A 22,133-nucleotide genomic window follows, 5' to 3' on the forward strand; every position below is an offset into this window, starting at 1 on the left:
CATTGCTTGAAAAGCACACACCGCCACCAGTCAAGGTGTTCAAGGTGTGTGTGGCGCAATGGACACTGCCACCAGTCTTACTAAGGAAAGAAGTTGAGCTGGGCACAGCGGTGCACGACTGTAATCCCAGCACTCCGGGAGGCAGAGGCAGGTGGACTGTTCTGAGTTCGAGGCCAGCCTCATCTACAAATGGAGTCCAGGACATCCAAGGCTACACAGAGAAACCCTGTCTCCGAGAGAGAGAGAGAGAGAGAGAGAGAGAGAGAGAGAGAGAGAGAGAGAAATGAAAATAACTTGGCTGAAAGTTGAGGCTTTTAGCCTGGTGCCTTAGACCTCTCCAGCTGAACCATCTGCTGGACGCATTGTACTTTCCTTGAGACTTGTGCCCTGCAGCAGCTTTATGGAGTAGGTTCTCGTATTATTCCGTTTCATAGTGGGACAGAGACACAGGCATTGAGTGTGGTCACGCATACACTGACCCTCGCCTACTCACCTACACACGGGGTTCAAACAGTGCAGCCTGAATTTACTGTAAATGACCTCCTGCTCCTCTGCTCAGGTCAATCAGTTCACAACAGCTGCATATGTGCACGTGTGTGTGTGTGTGTGTGTGTGTGTGTGTATGCTCACATGTGATAGTGATAGAGTGAAGAGAGCATAGATTTTATTTTCCCAGATGAGGGGGTCTCACTGTGTAGCCCAGGAAGTCTTCAAACTTACGGCCTCGGTTTCCCAAAGGCTGCAATTACAGGCTTGTGCTACCATAACCAGCTAACACAGACCTTAAAGCCAACCCCAAATTGAGTATGATTCCGGTTCATGACCATAGGTTATGTAGTTTTCCGTATGACTGAAAGGATTTGACTTCCTCGCTGATTGAATAAGAACAGAAATTACTTCCTCCACAAGCCTGAGAATCCAGTTTGGTGCATGGGAAGGGTCTACGCACACTGAGTCACAGGAGGCACTCGTTCTGAGACAGCGCCTTCTTGTCCCCCTTGGCTTTGTTACTGTCAATTTTTGTTTGCCCTTTTGTTGTTTGTTGAGGCAGGATCTCCCTATATAATCCTGGAACTCATTATGTAGACCACGTTGTCCTTTAACTTGAACAATCCCCCTGCCTCAGCCTCCTTGTGTACTGGCCACATTAGTGCTCCCATTTGGTCTTGACCCAGTCATCTATTCTGGCCAGTCTGGTCAGCCCTTTATCTTTAAAGTGAGTCTTAGGGGAATGGGAGTTGCAATGCATGATGGGAGTGGAGTGTTTTCCTCCCACCTGGCTGTTGTTCAGCTCAGCTCCCGCTGGCATCAAATACAGGAAGCTCTCAGGAACCTGACTTTGCAGGAGAATCGGGTGCTTTGGAGAAGCAAGCCCATGGCGACATTTGACGGTTCACTGCACATTTTTTGGCTGCTTGTTTTCATAGTCTTGAATATGAGTGATCTACTCTCTAGGACACATACCCAGGGTCACAAGGACCAACCCGGCCTCCTTAAGTGCCTCACCAACCACAGCTACCAGATTCTTAGAGAGACTCTTAAATGGCGAGAAAGGCGGAGACCATGCTCCGTCCAGAGTGAGAGGTGAAGCCTATGCCCCCAGCTCTGCTCAGCAAGTCACACGCTCTGCAGGAGCGGGAGCTGGCTCTGTCAGGACAGGCTCTGGGGTTCTTCCAGCGGTCCACACTCAGCCTTGGGCCACCACATAGGGACTTTGTCAGGAGAGCTTGGGAGGGCTGAACCCCACAGGCTCTGGACTCGGCTGTGGGGGTAATGGACATGGGAAGAGCAGCCCTGAACCTGTGCAGTGTCCTGCCACATGCTGGGCCCACACTGAATAAGAAAGGGAAAGCAGTACCGAGTGACTGCATTCACCTTTCTGTCTCCCCGCTATGCCTGGAAACTGACCAGCTGCCTCAGGTTTCTGTCACAGGATGTCCCAGCCATGATGGACCGTGTCCTCAAATTGTGAGCCAAACAACCTCTCCCTTCCTTAAGGCGCTTCTGTCGAAGCCACAAGAATAAAGCGGTGGGTGGCGGGGAACAGATAGGGCAGGACAGCAGAGCTCGCCTAGGGGAAAATGCCTCCAGAACACAGACAGAGCTGGCCCCTGGCAGTGCGTGTGAGGGCGGGAGTCCAGGCTCCTCAGAGCCGTGCGAAAGGCTGCAGACGTGGGGATCCCCAGGGCAAGCTGGTTGGCCACACCAACCCAACTGGCAGGTTCCGGGTTCAAGTGCAGGGCCCTTCCTCAGCACCTGGAGAATGCCCAAGGACGATCCTGGGTGTCGACCTCTACTTTCCACGTGTGCACACCTGGGGACATGTGCACACACACACACGAACACAAGGACAAGCTGTTTTCATTGTCTGGCGTGGGAAAGTTGTTCCGCACGAATCACACACGCGTCAACTCTCAGAGCCTCCTACGTGCCGCTCCTTGAAAATCACCACGGCCTTGGGTTCAGACGAAGCCAACTATGCCCTGAGGTGGAATGCCTCACTCCGGTTCCTGCCTCGAGACAGGAAGCAGTTAACTCATTTGGGGCGGAGGGTCTTCCATGAGCTTTGGGATCCTCCGGTGATCGGGGAGTCCTCCTGCCTTGCCACATGGAAAGGAAGGCAGGAGCACCTCGGCAGACGTTTCCACCGAACGGAAAGCACACTCTTCAGATGCAGAAAAGCCGGCTCCACCCTGTGAGCTCCGACACCTGAAGAGGGGGCCTCGGTGTCCTTTTCCCAAAAGTGAGGAGGATATAAGCGCTTCACATTTGGGTGGTTGATAGGGCACGAGGTAGGGGACTACTGTTGATTGCTCTCCGCATCCGATGTGTTGTGACTTAATCTTCACAGCACTGGGGTAGATTTTGTTATGGTCCAAGGAAAACCCCACTACACACAAATAGACACAAGGGGAGCCATTGTTACTAACAACCATGACAGCCTTTCTACTGGTTTGGTCTACGGTGGTACAGCTAACCACAGAAGGGGGGAAGGCCAGTGGGAATGTCTTCATCTAAATGCATTACACGAACAGGAGGAGTGAGATAAATTGTCTCCTGCTTCTTTCTCCATAATAAGCAAGCATACTTATTCTTCTGTCCTAAATAGCCCTATAAACACATGATCAGAAACTGAAATTACTTTCAAGTCCTAGAGAGGGGAGAGAAAAAGGACCAGAGGTCGGAACAAACAGTTGCTTGAATGCTCTCGGATTAAACGGTGAGAAGGTCCAGAGTGAAGGAGGCTGGGGCATACGTCAGGTGACCTCAATGAACCATAGGAACACACCACCCTAAAATCTTCCTGAAAGGAACAAACAATCCAAGGAAAGTTGCCAGCTCCCAGAGGCTTCAGGAAGCATCAGCTGTCCCACAAACGATGCCCTCAGCCAGAGGGCAGCTCAGAAACATCTTCAAAATGCTGCAGAGAATTGTTTCAAACCTAAAATACTCGACTCAGGCGTGCTATGAATCATCCTGACAGCACTTAAATATTCAAATGCTCAAAAAGGTATCTCTTCTGTTTGCTCTGACTCAGGAAGCTACTGGAGAATGGACCCTGCATGAAAGAGGAACTTGTTGAAGAAGGGAGACCTGAGATACAGGAAACAAGATGAGGAGACAACACACATCCCAGGAGTCAGTGAGAGAAGGTTCAAAAACAACATCTGCGCAGCATTCTTAGATAACAATTTCTCCCTCGAGCATAGAGACTGAAAGTTGTAGGAAAGTGCTCTCTGAAAATTGGAAAAAACGGCTGCTTGCTCCGCCTCTGGACATTACAACACAGGCAACCTTATCCAGAGGTGGATATACGGGAACCAGGGAAATCAAACATAAAGAAGAAGATTATCAGTTCTACAAAGTTGTACAAAAAAGAAGGGCATAATCCCAGTGTACCATCTGAGGGAGCACTGAGAGGTGGAGGCCCGCCCACCACACTGTCGTCAATGGAGGCAGTTCAGCCAGGGCGGGCTGCACTCCAGGAAGCAAAGCCTGGGGGGAGGGGGGATGAACCATCACCCCTCACGCTCTATTCTAAAACACCCAGGCCAAGCAGCAGCAGCTGCACTATGACTTGCAAGGACAGAGACGTCTGTAACAGCTGGATTTTGCTGCTTCTGGTTAAGTCAGTTTGGGGGATTAAGAGTTTCCGTGAGGGGAGGGTTGGCTCTCAAGAATTAGTCTTTAGATTTCAAGAATTAAAGAATTAGTCTTTAGATTTCAAAATGTACTAACAGGTCATGTGTTATTTTGCAAAGTAAAAATGAAAATAAATTATCTCTAAAAAGCTCATTTCTAAGTAGGCAGCATAACCAGAGGTGAAATTGAAGGAATTGCTTTTAGATCCACTGTAATGGCAAAGCAAAAAACACAAACAACCAGAATACCCACCATCCACACACACTTGATTAAAGGAAATTATTCTGAATGCCCCAAACTAGTGAAAACTAGCAGAAAAACTAAGGATGAGAGAGTTCATAAAAGGGGGAGAAAGGAAAGAGGGGAGAAAACAGAAGCAGAAGAGCTTGTGCCCTGCCGGCCAGTCACTAAGGTCTGTCTGTTTGGGAAGCAGGAAGACAGCTGACCCCAGCCCCGCAGCCTCCCCCTGCACCAGGCAAAGGAAGCAGGACCCGGAAGGTAGGACAGCAGATAGCCCTCCAGCCTGCCGGTCCAAACCGCCTGCCAAACAATGCATTCTCTTTGGAGCCTTAGAAGTAAAACCTACCAAAACATGTACATAAAAGAGAGAGAGAGAGAGAGAGAGAGAGAGAGAGAGAGAGAGAGAGAGATATGAAAATGACTGTGACTTGCAGGGTGAGGGTGGGGGGCAGGGAAGTGAGGAGCCCCCCCAAGTGTGGCAGAGCACAGCTCTCATGATGGACAGCTGTCTCGTGTGGGGAGGCAGAAGGGGGCGGAGCAGTTGTAGCACCGAGAAGGGGACTCCTGAGTCTAAATGAGTACTCCTTTACAGACCTACCACAAGATTTCGTGGTACTCTTCTGGGTATCCAACCAAAAGGATGGAAGTCAGCCTAACGCAGAGATGCCGGCACACCAGCACTTGCTGTCGCGCTGCTCCTGGTAGCCGACTCGTGCCATCGGCCTGGGCGTCCGGTGGAGGAGCAGTAAAGAAAATGCAATCGATTCAGCCATAAGGGGCGATTAAAAGATGTTCACTGGAGGAAAATGGTAAGAGGGAAGTGGTCATGATACTAAGTGAAATGAGCCCAACTTACAATGGCAAGTATTGTGTGCTACCTTTCATATTTGTAATTCAGTGTGTGTGTGTGTGTGTGTGTGTGTGTGACATGAGAGCGAAAGGTGGGCTACCAGGGTTATAGAAGGGAGAGGAGGGGGTAAGGGGACAGAAAAGGTAATGGTGTTTGTTATTTCTACGCATGAAAATGCCATAGGGGCTCATTTAATTGTGTTCCATTAATATAGGCAAACAAAAAAACCTATTTCCTCCCCTTGTCTATATTTTAGTGACTGTCAGTGCTGCCTACACTTCAAAATATTTCAATCTCCTGGGTAAAAGGCTATTTAGACCTCCGCTCTGTTTGTCTAATGCACGGTGAAATCCGAGAGCCTACGCCCTCTGTGGAAAGTTCAGGTCACCCGCAGGTTGTTCCGACGTGGCCCTTCAGGGACCACTAACTGTTTATGGTAAGGAAGTCTCAAGTCTCTTAAACTATGTGAAAAGTAGAATTTAAAAAAAAAAAATCACTAGCTTTTCTACAAGTATGAGTGTTTACTGTTTATCCTACAACTTGTGTGCAATTTATTTTTGTTTTTTCATTTTTTAAGAATTTTATACAAATATTTTATATGTTGACCCAGCTCCTCCCAGACCTCCCCCATCTCCTTACCCACCCAACTTCATGTTCTTTGTGTCTCTTTAAAAACAATTTTTAAAAGTACAAAAAAAAAAAATTATGGCTTCAGATTTGTGTTGACCAGGAAGTCCTGAGCAGGGGCCCACACGGTACTGTAGTTGATGGTGTCACTCAGTTAAAGAAAACGGATTCCCCCTTCTAGCAGCTATCGGTTGCAAACAGCTTCTTGCCTGGGGGTGCAGCTGTGGGCTGTGCTGGGACTCTTGTCTAGCCAGAATGTGCGCAGGTCTTGTGTGTGTGTCGCCCCCGTGAATACGTTTGTGTTTGGGAGATGTTATTTTCTGAGACAGTCCACCGCGTCTGGCTCTTACAATCACTGAGCCCTGAGGGGCTGTGGTGTGTCTCCAGATGAGTGTTCAAAGCCTCTCACTCTCTGCACACAGCCCAGTCATGGCTCTCTGTTGAGTTTCATTTACTGCGAGCAGAAGGTTCTCTGATAAGAGCAGACCTAGGCCTTTATCCTTGGATACCGCAATCCCCCATGAGGAGTCAATGCTACGATCCTTCAGCAGAATAAGTACCAGTCTTTCATGTAGGGCCTATGATCTAACTAATCTCAGGTTTTCAGCCTTATTTACGGTGGCAGGGGTGAGTTCCATTTTATGGCCTCAAATTCAAGTTTTAAAAATGGTTGGTTAGCCCTGTAACGTCTGTGCCACTATTGTACCGGTAGTTCTTTTTCTTGGCGGCCGTTATCGTCACTGAGACTGACGACTTTGTGTCAACAGACTGTGTGCAGCCTGTTCTAGAGCCCTGCACCCTGGCTGGCATGGGTGAAGCTTTCAGTGAGGACAGCTCTGTGTACCCATGCTCTGTGGCCTAAGTGTGTGGTGTTTCCAGCAAGAGGGGTTTGCCATCAGATGGTGGAGAAGAAATAAAACCTCAGTACCAGCACATGTTATATTTTGTAATTGTTAAAATGAATTTTTAATCATAATTGGGGTTGTTGAATTTTATATCAACACCACAAAAGCTAGAGTCATTTGGGAAGGGGAAACTTCAACTGTGGAAATCCGGGCACCAGACTGGCCCGTGGGAAAACCTGTGGCACTCAGCTCACCGTGGGTGGTGCTGCCCTGGGGTGGTGGTCCTGGGTGCTCTAAGAAAGCAGGCTGAGCAAGCGAGGACGGAACACTCCTCTGTGGCCACAGCTCCTGCCTCCAGGTTCCTGCCTGTTTGAGGTCCTGCCCTGACTTCCATTCATGATGGCTGTGCTGTAGAACTCTAAGCTGAAGTAAATCTACCCCAGGTTGTTTTCGGTCATGGTGTTGATCATGGCAATAGATGCCCACTTAAGACAGCAGCCCAGTGTGGTCACAATTATTCTGGGACTAGCACAGTGCAGGCCTTGACAGCTCTTCTCCCTCAAGTCCGCTGCAGAAGAGCAAGTCTTCCCTAGAGACCCTGGCTCTCTTCTTCTGTCTGACCACTGCTTTTTCTCCAGCTGGCCCAAACGCTCAGCTATGCCAGCGCCCTGCTGAGGGCAAGTACTGCAGAGGTTAATAAAAACTTAATTGATTTTCTTTACCTGAATATGATTGAAAATAAACAGGAAGATAGAAAAGTACATGAAAATGCATTTCTCCACATACCTGTGTGTGTTGTGTGTAACATACATATGTCTGCATCAGACATGAGCTTAGACATCGAGATGCTCAGTTTAAACCTGTAAGTTAGTGTGGAGTCTACACGGTTGAGACATGAATAAGCCCCAGCCCTGTTCTTGCTGGGAACTAACTCTTACTGAGCTAACCGATGGTCCTCGTTAGTCATAGAGGAGGCAGAGGAAGTTCAGGCCAGTTTATTTCCTTCCCGTGTGAATAAAATGATTGAAAAGCATATTTATTAAACAATACCATTGAGCACTGTCTTCTAGGTTCTCATGACTCAGCAGAAGGCCGACACTTACAGAGAATCTTGCCATTATTAACCCTGCCTTGAATGAAAACTACTGAGAGAAAAAAAATTAATGTTAAAGTCCATTTCCTTTTGTGTAAATATGCTGGTGAACCAACTTTGTAAGACATTTTTCTCCTAAAATATGGGAAATTTGAGCCAGAGAAATGTCTTAGTAGCCCTAACTGCATGATCATGAGGATGGGAATTAAGATTCCTGAAGCCCATGAAAAAGTCAGGAAGCCATGATAATTGCCGTTAGCAACACTCAAGAGGCAGAGACTGTGGGTGCCAGGGGCAAGCCGGCACACCAGACCAGCCAGAACTAGCAGGCTCCAGGCTTAGCAAGAGACCTCATCTCAACAAAGGAAAAAGGGATTACAGGAAGACACCTGACGTCAACCCATGGCTTTCACACTTAGGAATCCCTGCAAACATGTCACCCCACTTATGTGAACCTGCATGTACACATGAATGCATAACACACACACACACACAGAGAGAGAGAGAGAGAGAGAGAGAGAGAGAGAGAGAGAGAAATATGGGAAATGTATACAGACATTTGCTAAATTATCTCTTGATTTAGGAAACTTTAGGTTGGAGATTGGTTGATTTTTGTAATTATAATTTCATGAAAAGACAGAAAATTTCAGTTACTCAGACCTCAGTAATGCATTTAATGGTGAAGTAAACTCATGGTATTTATATCCAGCACCCCCACAAATAGAGTGTCATCCGAAATGAAATTCTGATTATAGCCCGTTCTATTTCGATGTGACTAGTTCTCTATTTCCATAACTAAAAACAAATTATTTCAGCGTGAATCCCAAGATTAATCAACGGCTAGTGGTCAGAGGAGGTAATTATCATATAATTATCATATCTATTCTATGAAAACTCTCCATTGATTTTTCACTTGGCAATAACAACAAGAGCAACAAGGTCAATAAATCCAGAGTCCAGACAGTCATTGGCAAAGGGTCACCCCAATTTAGTCGGCTAATTGTACACAGGGTTCTCGGTAGACTTCACCTACAAGGCGCATGGGGGAATCAGTCAGCATGGGATCCCTGAGAGGGCAAACTAGCAAGAACTCTGTGTGTGTGTGTGTGTGTGTGTGTGTGTGTGTGTGTGTGTGTGTGTATTTAATGAAGACACAGAGCACAGGAATTAGTTATGATACAGCTTTAAATTAAAAGACAATGGGAATGGCTGTGATTCTTAAGCCCTGATATCCAGAAGGCTCATGAAACACAGCTCACTGGGTCCCCCAAATTTTCCAGGGTACCACATCTGAAATGGAGCTTGAGAATTTGCATTTCTAATTGTTTTGCTATGATGGCGGTGAAGACAGGGGATGAACAGAAACTTAAGGTGGTCCCCACTATCTTTGCCACCCCCCTTGAAAATAGGCAAAACCAAAACATGACAGCACAGGAACTCCGTGATCCGGGGACTCCGTGATCCAGGCTGGCTTTCGGTAATTAAAAGAATGACTGTCTACTAACCTCAGATGTTTTCTAGTTAACAAAAGTTGTACATGTGTGTACGGAGACTCGCGTGATGCTCCCCCACACAAGCACACTGTGAGATGTTCGGATCAACGTAAACACATACACATCCCCAAAGCTATGATTTCTCTGTGGTGAGAACCATTAAAAATCCTCCCCTCAGGCTTTTTAAAGTTATAACCCACTACTTTAAGTGATGACCACCACACTGCATGCCGGGCGTCTCCCCATTTACACCTCGGAGCCTCCTTTCCGCCTTGCCACGGTCCCCGGTACCTCCCGTCCTCAGCTGGTTTAGAGTTTCCCAGCTCAGTGCCACCACGGGCTGTTGTCTCAGTGTCCGGCTTATTCCACTTACTGTCCTGACCTCCAGTTCTACGTACATAGGTGCAAATGTTCAGATTTCACTCTATGTGGCTGCGTAGTACTCCATGGGTTAACCACAGATTCCATATTTTCTTTATCTACTCATTGTGTGAAGGGCACTGACATTCCTTCCGTTTCTTTGCCACTGTAAATAGCACTAAAAAACACATGGGGATGTAGAGGTCTCTTCACTGTGCTGATGTAATTTCCTTTGGCTATATACTGGACATACATATGTATATATATGTACATATATGTACATAAACACATACAATTATGTAAGCATACACATATATATGCATATTTACACACATATGTATGCATACACACATATAGATGTATGTATTTACAGATACATGTATGTATGTAGTGTGACTGCTGGGACACGGCACTTCTTGCTTCCACGTGGCCTTACTAACCAGCCCACATGGCCATGTACCCCACGTGTGAGAGCTCGCTTTTCTCCAAATCCCCCTCGGGGCCAGCTGTCTTTGTGAAAACAGCCATCTTCTGGAGAGAGGCGGGGGCTCCAGTACACAGTTCCCCGATGTGGCCACTCAGCAGCTTGTCATCTGCCTACTGTTCGCATGGGCAGCTTTTGAGACGCGTCTACTTAAGTCTTTTGCCCAGTCTCATTTTTATTTTTGAAGCAGAGTTGGAGTTTATTAAGAGATTTTAATATAGTTATTGAGCACGGGGTGGGGGCCTCTTAGCCATTTAAAAACTGGATTATTTTCAACTGTTGTTTCATTTGAGTTCCTTATGTATCCTCAGTTCTAACTCCTGTTGTGCAGTTTACAGATACCTCCTTCAGGTGAGTGTTTAAAGGAAGGTCAACAGACAGAATGCCACACTGTCACTGGCCAGTGAGGAAACAGACACCCACTCTGCCACACAACACTGTCACTTAATTTAATCAACATTTATTACCTGGCTAGTATTTGCAGGACTTTAGTGAGCCGAGCTGTGGATTTACAATTTTTACAGTTCTTTTCTTTTAAAAGTTGTCTGTCTAAGAAGAGAGATAACACAAGCACACAAGCAACTTTTCTTCAATACAACTTTTTTTGTACTAAAAGTCTCAGGAGAGACACAAGCCCAGGGTTCAGGCGGTATAAAGGGGAGAAAGGTCACATCTGGCTGGGACTCGAGGTACTTGACAGGGAGAGAGAGAGTGCTAAGAACAAGCAGATCATCATGAACAGAGATAGGAGGAGCCAAGGGAGCAGGCAAGCCGGATGTGTTCCAGGAAGAGACAAGCGAGGTAAGCAGGCCCTGCAGGTGTGGAGAATGGCACAGTGCTCACGGAGCGTGGTGGCCTCTGTGACTCAGCGTGCACCCCGGGGAGCACCAGCAGCTGCAGATGCCACAGCTGTGGGGGTGCGGCCTCCTGTGCAGGACAGTGCAGCATTTTCGTAGAGCCTGTGCCTGGGTCTGCTGTGTCCTCTGCAGCGCTGGGCATGCTGTCCCACCAAGCCCACGCTGTCCCTCTGAGCCCCCTAGCCCCTCCCAGCCCACACTGGGGCGACTCTGAAGTTAGAGCAAACTGGGCCACACAGTGAGATCCTCAGAACTCTGAAACACATAATAACACGTGTAGATGTTCTGAGAAGACGATGCGGAACGCTGTCCTACTTCATGCTGCACGGAATCGTGACAGCTTTAAAACTACACGTTCAGCACAGACACGGCTCTCCCTTGAGCACTTTCATCCGGGGCTTTAATCTGTGTGAGAATTAAGGACTGAGAGCACCAGGAATAGTCCAGTGTGGGCTGACATCCAAGTGCTAACAGAGGAGCAGGGCAAGACAAGAAAGCTGCAAAGATTCAGTGTGTGTGTGTATGATGTGTGTGTGTATGGTGTGTGTGTGTGTGTGTGTGTGTGTGTGTGGTATACTTCTCAGCATGAAGGGAGGATCTAGACAGGGAGAGGCCAGGAGCTCTTGCTGGCTTCGGAGCCTGAAGTGGCCAGGAAGAACTGCTGAGTCAGCCATCTCTAATTCCTTCTTTTCTGCCAACAGGAGTGCTCCAGAGCCTTACTTAAGCTGACTTAAAATATGAATGCTTGAGGGCAGAGGCAGGTGGGGGAGGGTATGTAACTTGGTGGAATCTGTGCCTTCACATATTTGCATCTTAGTCCAGTCCTGTGCATTGCACGAACACACAGTCAGAAGCAAAGGCAAACGTGGTGGGGATGCTGAGAGCCAGGACTCCATTATTCGCAGGAAGCTAGCCTGCCCGGTGAGTGGCTGTGCCCTCTGCTTTCTGGCTGTTCACGAGTTGCTCGTGACTATGACTTGGCATCCACACTGCAGCCGCTCACCTTACTGCCAGTGTGCACTTCCTTGGGGATCTTTTTCTCTTGGACTCTCAGGCAGTGAGAACAGCAGGATCTCAATTGCCTCTCCACAGGCCCAGGAATAGGCCCGGAGCCAGCATGCCCTCTCTGTCCCACCCTCCCCTCTCTGTATGCAGCCCCAGCCGAGGACAAGCCTGGGAGCTCGGTGTGCAAGAAGAGATGACGTGTTTTTGGAACGGTAAAGAAGACCTGTTCCCTGCAAAACAGGGGTCTGCTATGTGACCAGCAACTTCTAAAACACTCTAACGGCCATATTTCAATTACAAAGATTAAAAGTGATTTCTTCCCTTTGAATAAGGGTTACTAGACTTTTCCCAAATTAATCTGTCTGCCATAAGTGCTTCGTTTAATATTGTTAAGTGAGTACTCAGCAACATGCAGAAACTGGGCTTTTTTTAATAGTGTCTTGCTGTGTAGTCCTCCTGTCTGCTCTGAACTCCTCCGCCTTTGCCTCCTGGTGATGGGAGCACAGAGGGGCGCCGATGCTGGCGAGCAGAGCACAGCTAAGAACACACCTCCGGAGCACAGTGCACGAGGTGCACACTCGGGGTCCACAGGAGGCCCTGAGAAAAAGGCTTCAGCAGTATCTGAAGAGATGAGAAGCTGTGACTCCAGGGCCCTGCGCCAGCCCTAAGAACTTGACTTTGAGTCCCAGGCCCCCAGAGTGGAAGATGAAAACCAGCCCCTGTGAGCTGCCACAGGTACACCACAGCACGTGTGCACCCACCCACACATACCTACACGCGAGCACACTCACACGGGAATAAATAACAAATTCTAAGGTGCTATTCCAAATTACGAAAGGTTTTATGACATAGATCATTAAGCTCTGCAAACCTCAAGAAGAAAAAGAGAGAGTATCTCAAAAGTAAATATAAATATTTCTGGAACATGGACAAACTACACTAAAAAATCTTAAGAAAAATCAAAAATCAAAGAAAAAGTTACCTTCAAAGGGTCAAAAATTTGGTTAATAATTTCTCAGCAGAAATACTAGAAAACAAAAGATAGCAGTGCATATTTAAGCGCTAAAGACACTGTGTATCTATAAGTATCTACAACAAAATTCTTAAAAATTAAAGTGATACATGTGACAGTTCCGATGACTGCAGAGCAGGTATTTTATAAAATTCTACATGCCTTTGTGATAAAAGTCAGGAAGGAGGCTGAAACAGACAGGACATATGTCAAAGGGATAGAGCTATACAAACAGACTCATTGCTAACAAAATACTAAATGTTAAGAGAGAGAGAGAAAAGAGTGAAAAACAAAACGCCTTGACCATTTAATTTTACTTAAAACATGGTTGCCCAATTTTTTTCAGTCTTATTCAGTATGGGTGTTGGAATCTTAGAGTAATTCAATATAGTTATTGAAGTATTAGGGTAATAAGACAAGAGAAAGATATAAACAAGATAAAAAATATAAAAGAAGAAATCAAATTATCCTTAATTGCAGATGACATGACTGTATACTTAAAATGTTCTACAGGCTCCATTAGAAAACTCTTAGATCTGATAAATATTTTTATTAAAGTTGCAAGATACAAAATATCTTTCATATACACCAATAACACATTTTTATGCAAAAGAAACTAGGAAAAGTATCTTATTCACAATGCCTCAAATGTATGAATGAATGATCCATGAATAAACGTAACCATGTGAAAGGCATCTATGGAAACATTTCAACACTGAAAAGGGAAACTGAAGAAGACAAGAGGTGATGGAGAGATTTTCGATGCTCTGGGCTGGCAGAATCAATAAAATGAAATAATGTATAGATTCAAAGCAACCCCGTCAAAATCCCAATAACATTATTTACAGAACTAAAAATATATAGAAATGTAAAATCAAACACAAAAATGCACAAACAGAAAGAACAGGGCTAATAGTGCCCCAACAAGTGACTTCACATTATACCACAAACTCAGGCAAGACAGCACGCTTCTGCGTATTAATGGCACAAAAACAGATGTGGAGTCTGTGTGATGAGCTAGGAGACCCAGAAAATAAACACACACATCTATGGCCACATAAAGTTTGACAAAGGTGTCAAAATAGACAAAAGTCAGCCTATTCAACATAGAGAGTTCACAAAACTGATATCCACCAGCAGAAGAATGCAGTTAGATCCAAGTCTCTCACCATCCACAAAAGTTACTTCAAACTGAATCAAAGACCTTAGGAAATGAAGTGCTGAATTGCCAGAAAAAAAAGGAAGGAAGGAAGGAAGGAAGGAAGGAAGGAAGGAAGGAAGGAAGGAAGGAAGGAAGGAAGGAAGGAAAAGAAAAAGAAAAAAGAAAAGGGGAAACATTTTAAGGTATAACATAGATAAGAATTTCCTGCACAGGAATCCGGTAGTACAGGAAATGGACCTGAAAATTAACAAATGGGATTACATGAAATTAAAAATCTTCACAGCAAAGGAAACCAGTAACAGAGCAAAGAGACAACCAACAGGATAGGAGAAAAGCTTTGTCAACTATTCTTCAGATAAGCACAATGAATAACTAAATTCCAAAATTAAACAAGAAGCCAGGTGTGGTGGCACACTCCTTTAATCCCAGCACTCTGGGAGGTGGATCTCTGTGAGTTCCAGGCCAGCCTGGTCTGCAAAGCAAGTTTAGGACAGCCATGGCTACACAGAGAAACCCTGTCTCATAAACAAACAAAAAAATGTTGCAGGATGTTTGATCCCATTGTGAGCCCCAAAACTGTGAACTGTAAAACTCTTTTATTGATTAGTGTGGTTGAGCCCTATCACACACCTTTAATCCAAGAATTTTTTATTGTAAACAGGTGATATGGTTCGGTTCAAAAAGGCCTAGCACACACCTTTTATCCAAGTGTTCTCTGTATACAGATCTAATTTAAAGTTAATCCTGGGTCAAGAGGGGGAGCAGGAGCAAGAAACCAGCTGACAAGGATTAAGGAGTAGGAGGGATTTTGAGCTGAGGGGTGTTTAAGACAGTGGAGAAGAAGAGCTTTAGCTCAAGCTCTGGCTTCAGCAGCTCAGCTCCCTGGCTCTTTGGGCTTTAAGCTAGCAAGCCTCTTGCCTTGGGGTTTTTGGCTTTTTCCTCCCAGGCTGTCAATTGTACTGGTGAGCCTTTGGTATATTTTCCATCCGAACCTGAACTGAGAAGGAAGTCAGTGGGGTGGTACATGCTTTTAATCTAGGCTCTATACTGAAGACCTCAGCTCTCTCCCAAGGAGGATCATTAGTTCAAGGTCAGGGTGGACTAAACGATGGAACTGTGTATTTTATTTTTATTTATTATGTGTACAATGTTCTGCCTGCATATGTGCCAGTAGAGGGCACCAGATCTTACTAAAGATGGTTGTGAGCCACCATGTCATTGCTGGGAATTGAACTCAGGACCTCTGGACGAGCAGACAGTGCTCTTAACCTCTAAGCCATCTCTCCAGCTTTGTAATTTATTTTTTTTTACAAGGGTCAAAACACAGCATATTTCAATATATTTTCATTAGTAAATTACTCACACATTCCAGGCCACCATCCTGGCAGGCTAAAATGTGAAGCAGGCATCTATTTTCCAGGACTTAATCATAAATAGAACAAACAGAAGAAAAACTAAAACCTGCCACCAACACTGAGGGGCACATTTCCCCCGTGGTGCCTTCATGGTGTGTGTTAAATAGAAACATGCCTGCATCCTGGGCCTCTCCTTTTCTCAACTGGAAAGGGAAGGAAATGAGGTGTAGGAAGGATTACAGAAGACAGCCAGGACATGACTGAAAACCTCCACAGAGCACCCAGAAGGCACAAGCTCACACAACCCCAACTCCGTGCCTCACCTGGGCCTTTATCTCATACTAGACCAACCTTCTATGGAAAACGTCTTTTGTCTGTCGCGTTCAGAAAGATAAATCTGTCTTCTTGTATGTATGCAGAGTGCTTGGATGCTTCCTTGTGTAATTTTCTCTGGCTTTGCTTATTCTCCCACAACTCTAACATGGTAATCTGTTGTTGGTGGTCTTTTTTTTTTTTAAGCCTTCTTTAGTGAAATCATTATTTCTTAACCTTGGAATCATGTATTTTGAAAAAGTGACACGAACACTATTCGTGAAAACTGACCCTGGGAGAAATTGCTGCCAGTAGCCCAGCAATTTAGGGGCAAACATCAACAACTCCAGAGAGATAAAGAAATCAAACATGAGATGAAAGTACCCAGCATCAAAATGTCTTGAAGACCAAGTACTGAGTATAGAAATGGTGGTGGTGGTGGTAATGACTGGTCTCACAGACTTGAAACTGTATCAACAATGAAAATGCATATAGAAATCAGAAGCAGAAGAGAAGGGATGGAATGGAAAAGCTATTCGATCCTAGTATTATCCCAGAAGCACTGAAAGTAATTGTCTGTTTCAGATTGACCTGTCCAGAGTGTGAACTACCATCTCCAGAAGCGTTGGTAGAGAGAAGTTGAACAATGGATAAGAAATCAGCCATGAAACAAACTAATGAAAAACCTAATGCAAGTGTGCAGAGAGAACAAAAGACAGAGTACAACACAGGTGAGCCAAATAGGGAAAGACAAAGAAGTGATTTCAATCTAACTAAACTTACAGGTAAATGTAAGTGTGCTACCAAATGAAAGACCTGAATGATCAAAAATATAAAACGAAGTCAGTAATCCCTATAATAGTTATGACTTATATGAGACCTACATATATGAGTTATAATAGTTAACCAATATGAGATATAATAGTTAATTTATATGAGATATATCTGAGGACTCAATTTGAAAGTAAAAGTAAGGAAAATGATTCTTTAATTATTCTAATAGATGAACGACTTTAAAACAAGATACATGAATAAGTAATAGGACTTTCCATACTGATACATATATCAATCTACAAGGAAATAAGAGGCTTAAATATAAATCAGAAATTAGTATCACTAATGTCATTTAACCAAGTATAACCAAGTAGTGATTTTTAACACACACTGAAGTAACTGGTAGAACCACCAGGTCAAACCTAGGACTGCCGAAGATCAAAACAACACAATTAACAAACTTGGTCAAGAAACATCAAAAAGAAACCCAGTTGGCACAATAACCAAATCCAGCCATATCTGGGTTCATAAAAAATGTCTCAGCCTGGTACTGGGTTGGAGTAATGAGTCTCTGGGAAGACCCGTGTTCAAATTTTCTGGTTCTGTTGCTCTCCCTGTGGGGTTCCTGTCCTCTCCAGATCTTACTATTTCCCACTTCTTACATAAGATTCCATGCACTCTGCCCAACAGTTGGCCATAAGTCTCAGCATCTGCTTTGATAGTCTGCAGGGCAGAGCCTTTCAGAGATGTAGTCCATGGCAGTTTAGTGTCCAAGTGGGTTACATAGTAATGGGAAGAGGGACTGCCTCTGACATGAACTGATTGGCCTGCTCTTTGATCACCTTCCCCTGAGGGGAGAGCAGCCTTACCAGGCCACAGAGGATGACAATGCAGCCACTCCTGATGAGATCTGATAGACTAGGATCAGAAGGAAGGAGAGGAGGACCTCCCCTATCAGTGGACTTGGGGAGGGGCATGGTGACGAAGGGGGAGGGAGGGTGGGACCAGGAGGGGAGGAGGGGGGCTTATGGGGGAATACAAAGTGAATAAAGTGTAATTAATAAATACAAATTTTAAAAAATAAAAAAAATGTCTCAGCAAAGTTTGAAGACTGAAAACGCTTAGTGTGTTTCTTACCACAGGAAGAAATTAATACTAACCCAACTTTGCCAACAAACACATTATAACAAGAAAAATACTCAAACAAATACTTCATAGAAAAAGTGTAAAGGAAACAGAATACTCTGAGCTGAATTATAGTAAAGAAATAACAAAATTCATAGTTTATCGCCAAAGCTTACCTAGCAGAAATCATATCTGGATTCTACTTATGAAAAAATGAAAATGCTAATGGTAAATGTTTTCCTCTAAAACCTGAGAAGGCTAAAGAGGGAAAAGCACATCAATCCTCAAAAAAGTGAAGAGATGAAAGAAAATAGGTTTAAAATACACAGTAGAGCTCAATTAAGCAGAACAGGGAAAACTTACAGAAAAAACAGAGCACATACAAACTTGAACATAAAGAAAACCCGTGAGCATCGTACAGGTCTCACAGAGACACACAGAGAGCACACACTGTTAAACCCGGAGTATCAAACACACGAGCACCACACAGATCTCGTGAATGTAGGAAGCTACGAAATGACCAAATTCTTCCAAAATTAGAACCGAACAGCGCCAACAAAAGACACACACACATCATAACATATAAAAGAAATGTAAATTTTAACATAAGGGTTATAACTAAACTTTTATTTATACACTTACATATATTCAAGAGTAAAATCTGTTCATGAAAACTTTCCCAGGGAACCCTAAGTTCAGATGGTTAACTGAAAAAAAAAAGAAAATCTAAAAATAGCAAGATTTTTTCATTAATAAGTTCTGCAGCGTATAAAGAAGGAAGAACCACATTCTTTAACAAACAACATTCAACAAGAACATTGCAGAAGTTTTTCTCTTAAAAAATAATTTAAAATTCCTACATCACGGATTTGCAGATCACATTCATTTATGTAAAAAAAAAACTTAAGAGTGTTACTAAACAGAGTTTCGTATGGAGAAGCAGGGATAGCATAACATTTCAAAGTCAATTCATCTAATTTACTTCATTTTTTAAAAGGAGAAAACAACACAGGCATTTTAAGAAAGAACATATGTGATGAAGTTCAACAAAAATAAATCTCCATGATGTACGAGTAGGAAGGAACCCAAGATTTCACTAATCCGATCACGAGAATTTACAAGCTACGCCTCTAACCCTACAGCAAGCCTCGGCCTTTGTGGTGACCCAAGCAAAGTCCTCCCTGAGGCTTGAAACAGGACAAAGATGCACTTTCCCACAGTTTCCTACCACTCTGGAGATCTTAGTGTGATAAATCAATGAAAATGTAAATACATTCATGGTAATATATCTTACCAACAACCTTGGTCTAAGAATAACTACTTAGATCAAAACTAAAATGAAGCAAAAAATACACCTGATGGGAACTTACGAAATATTACTATTTAGAATAATAAAGACTATAATATAGAAAATAGTAAAGAATAATATTTGTAGACAAGTTTAAAAAGGTGTCTAAGCTTCAGGCGTGCTTGGTCCAGTGGCCTTAACTGTTTTTATTCCCTCCACCATGCCAGTCCCAGGCAGATGCAGGTAGAGTCTCATTTTGGTCAAGTCTACCAACAGCTCCAGAGGCTTCCTGCTTTAGTAGGGAAAGAAAGAGAGAGAGAATCACTTGATTTAGATTATCCCAAGGGAGGCCCCCCGAGTGTGACTGTGGTTTGGCTGACTTGGATCATGCTTTCACATCTTACAAGGTGAGCAAGCACTTCCTGATTGGTTCGGCCGACTGCAGGGTCTCACGTAGTTGATTCTGTACATCACTCTGGATCTGGGGGTGAATTCAGGGTGAAACCTGCCTGGACTTTTAAGGGACCACAAAAGTCATCATAGCATAGGTGGCTAAAACTTAAAAGTAAAAAACCCACAAATTCTTGACCTTCATTCTAGCCCCAATGAGTAAAATTAATTCAGAGGTTAAGAGACCTAAAAACCAGAGTTTTCACAAGTCTTCCCGGTGATCCTAAGATCACACAGAACCTGGAGAACCATTCCTCCATGATGTGGTTCTCACCTCCAGCTACCTGTGAGCAGGGGATGAGGCACATGCCCAGTAGAGACACAACCTGCCCCACTGCGATTGTTCCTCCAAGGGCCGTACTGAACATTAAACCACTAAGTGGGGCTGAGAATGGGATCCGGGGGAAATGATTAAATCCGAGGGGGATGTCCTTGAGAATGGGATTAGCGCCTTGATAAAAATGGGTGTAGTGTGCTCCCTTCACTCTGGAAAGATGAAGTGAGAGGTGTCATGAAGGCTGTTTCATACATATATCATGGCAGCCAGAAGGTCTCTCTGGACTTATCATTGCAATAAGATTTCTTTTCTTAAAAAATTTATATGATATATTTTGATCTTATTTTCCCGTTTCCCAGCTACCTCCCTAAAAGCTTAAGTTTTTTTTTATTTTATTTTTTTTATTTTTTATTAATTACACTTTATTCATTTTGTATCCCCCCATAAGCCCCTCCCTCCTCCCCTCCCGATCCCACCCTCCCTCCCCTTTCTGAATGCATGCCACTCCCCAAGTCCACTGATAGGGGAGGTTCTCCTCTTCTTTCTGATCTTAGTCTATCAGTTCTCATCAAAAGTGGCTGCATTGTCCTCTACTGTGGCCTGGTAAGGCTGCTCCCCCCTCAGGGGGAGGTGATCAACGAGCAGGCCAATCAGATTATGTCAGAGGCAGTCCCTCTTCCCATTACTATGTAACCCACTTGGACACTGAACTGCCATGGGCTACATCTGTGCAGGAGTTCTAGGTTATCTCCACGAATAGTCCTTGGTTGGAGTATGAGTCTCTGGGAAGTTCCCTGTGTTCAAATTATCTTGTTCTGTTGCTCTGCTTGTGGAGTTCCTGTACCCTCCAGCTCTTACTATTTCCCACTTCTTACATAAAATTCCATTCACTCTGCCCATCAGTTGGCCATCAGGCTCAGCATCTCTAAAAGCTTAAGTTTATGTGTTTCTTCTCTCTCTCTCTCAAAAACCCAACCCAAACAAACAATAAAAATGAAAATCAAAACAAACAAAAAACAGTAAGACAAAACATACCAAGACAAAACAGACCCCCCCCCCAAAAAAAAAAAAAAAAACCATGAAATTGTTTTACATTGGCCAATTCCTCCTGGGCATAGGGCCTGCCCTGGAGCATGGCTGATCTACCCAGTGACACCACATTCGAAGAAACTTCTTGGTTACAAATGGCTCTTTGCATCCCTTCCCTTTCAGTGCTGAGATTTTTGTCTGGCTTGGACCTCTGCTGGTCTTGTGCATCTGCTGTAGTCTGGTGTCAGTTTCTATGTCCATTAGTCCTGCTGTGCCTGGAAAACATTGTTTCCTTCCAGAGGTGAGGAGTCCCATCACCTCTGGCTCTTCAAATCTTTCCACCCCCTCTTCTGCATGGATCCCTGAGCCTTGACAGGAGGGCTTTGATGGAGACGTCCTACTTAGGATCGAGTGCTCAAAAGTTTCTCATGTTTGTCACGTCCAGTTGTGAGTCTCTGTATTGGTCACCACTTACTGCCAGAAGAGGCTCCTCTGATGAGGGCTGATTGGTGCTTTGACCTATGGGTATAGAAATAGGTCATTAGAAGTTGTTATATTGCTGTGTGGAGGTTTTCCCCTGGGTCCCAGGACCTATCAGGTTCTTGACCACTTTAGTACTGTCGGGTTTGGGTTTAGCCTGATGGAATCGGCCTTACATCTGACCTAGAGATGGTTGGTTCTTCCTGTAGCACTTGTGCTATTGTTTTCCTGGGGTATCTTGCGGGCAGATTGCTGTTAGGGGTTGCAGGGTTTGTACCTTCTAGCTAGTCAGTAAGGATGAAGCTTCTAGTTGGCCACTAGCTCAATTTCTCCATGTTTGATGACATGATATTGTCTTCAGCAACAGGGCCTTACCACCAGGTTGTGAAGAGCAACCAATAATAGGTAATAGGTAATAGCCTGTGAGTTTTCAGGCTCTTGGACCCCTTTGCTAAACAATTCAAAAGATGGAACTCATTCAAATACTGGAGCTTTTATAGGTGACATAGAATAGCTAGACATAGTTAGAGCAATCACTATTTCCCCATCATATGGTGACACGTTAAATTCCTTCTTTATATGCATATGTATATTGAGGGGGCTTCTACAGTAGTAGGTTTTCAGACAATTTTTCCAAAGGCCTTCCGTTTCAGTTGCCCCTTCTCGAATTCCTTTACCCTGTTCTCCCCTCCCCCTCCCATTCAATTCTCCTACTCTACTTTCCCCTTTCTCTCTACAACAACATTATTTTGAGCTCCTTTTCCGTGGGAAATCCTCTCCTTCCTTCTGGTCCCTTAGTAGGTATGTGACATCTGTGCTTATTCTGCAATGCCTATTAGTGAACCCAGTTTACTCTAGGTTGGAGCTGAGAA

This window comes from Psammomys obesus, unplaced genomic scaffold, assembly GCF_907164565.1.
Source record: "Psammomys obesus unplaced genomic scaffold, mPsaObe1.curated_primary_1811, whole genome shotgun sequence".
NCBI lineage: Eukaryota > Metazoa > Chordata > Mammalia > Rodentia > Muridae > Psammomys > Psammomys obesus.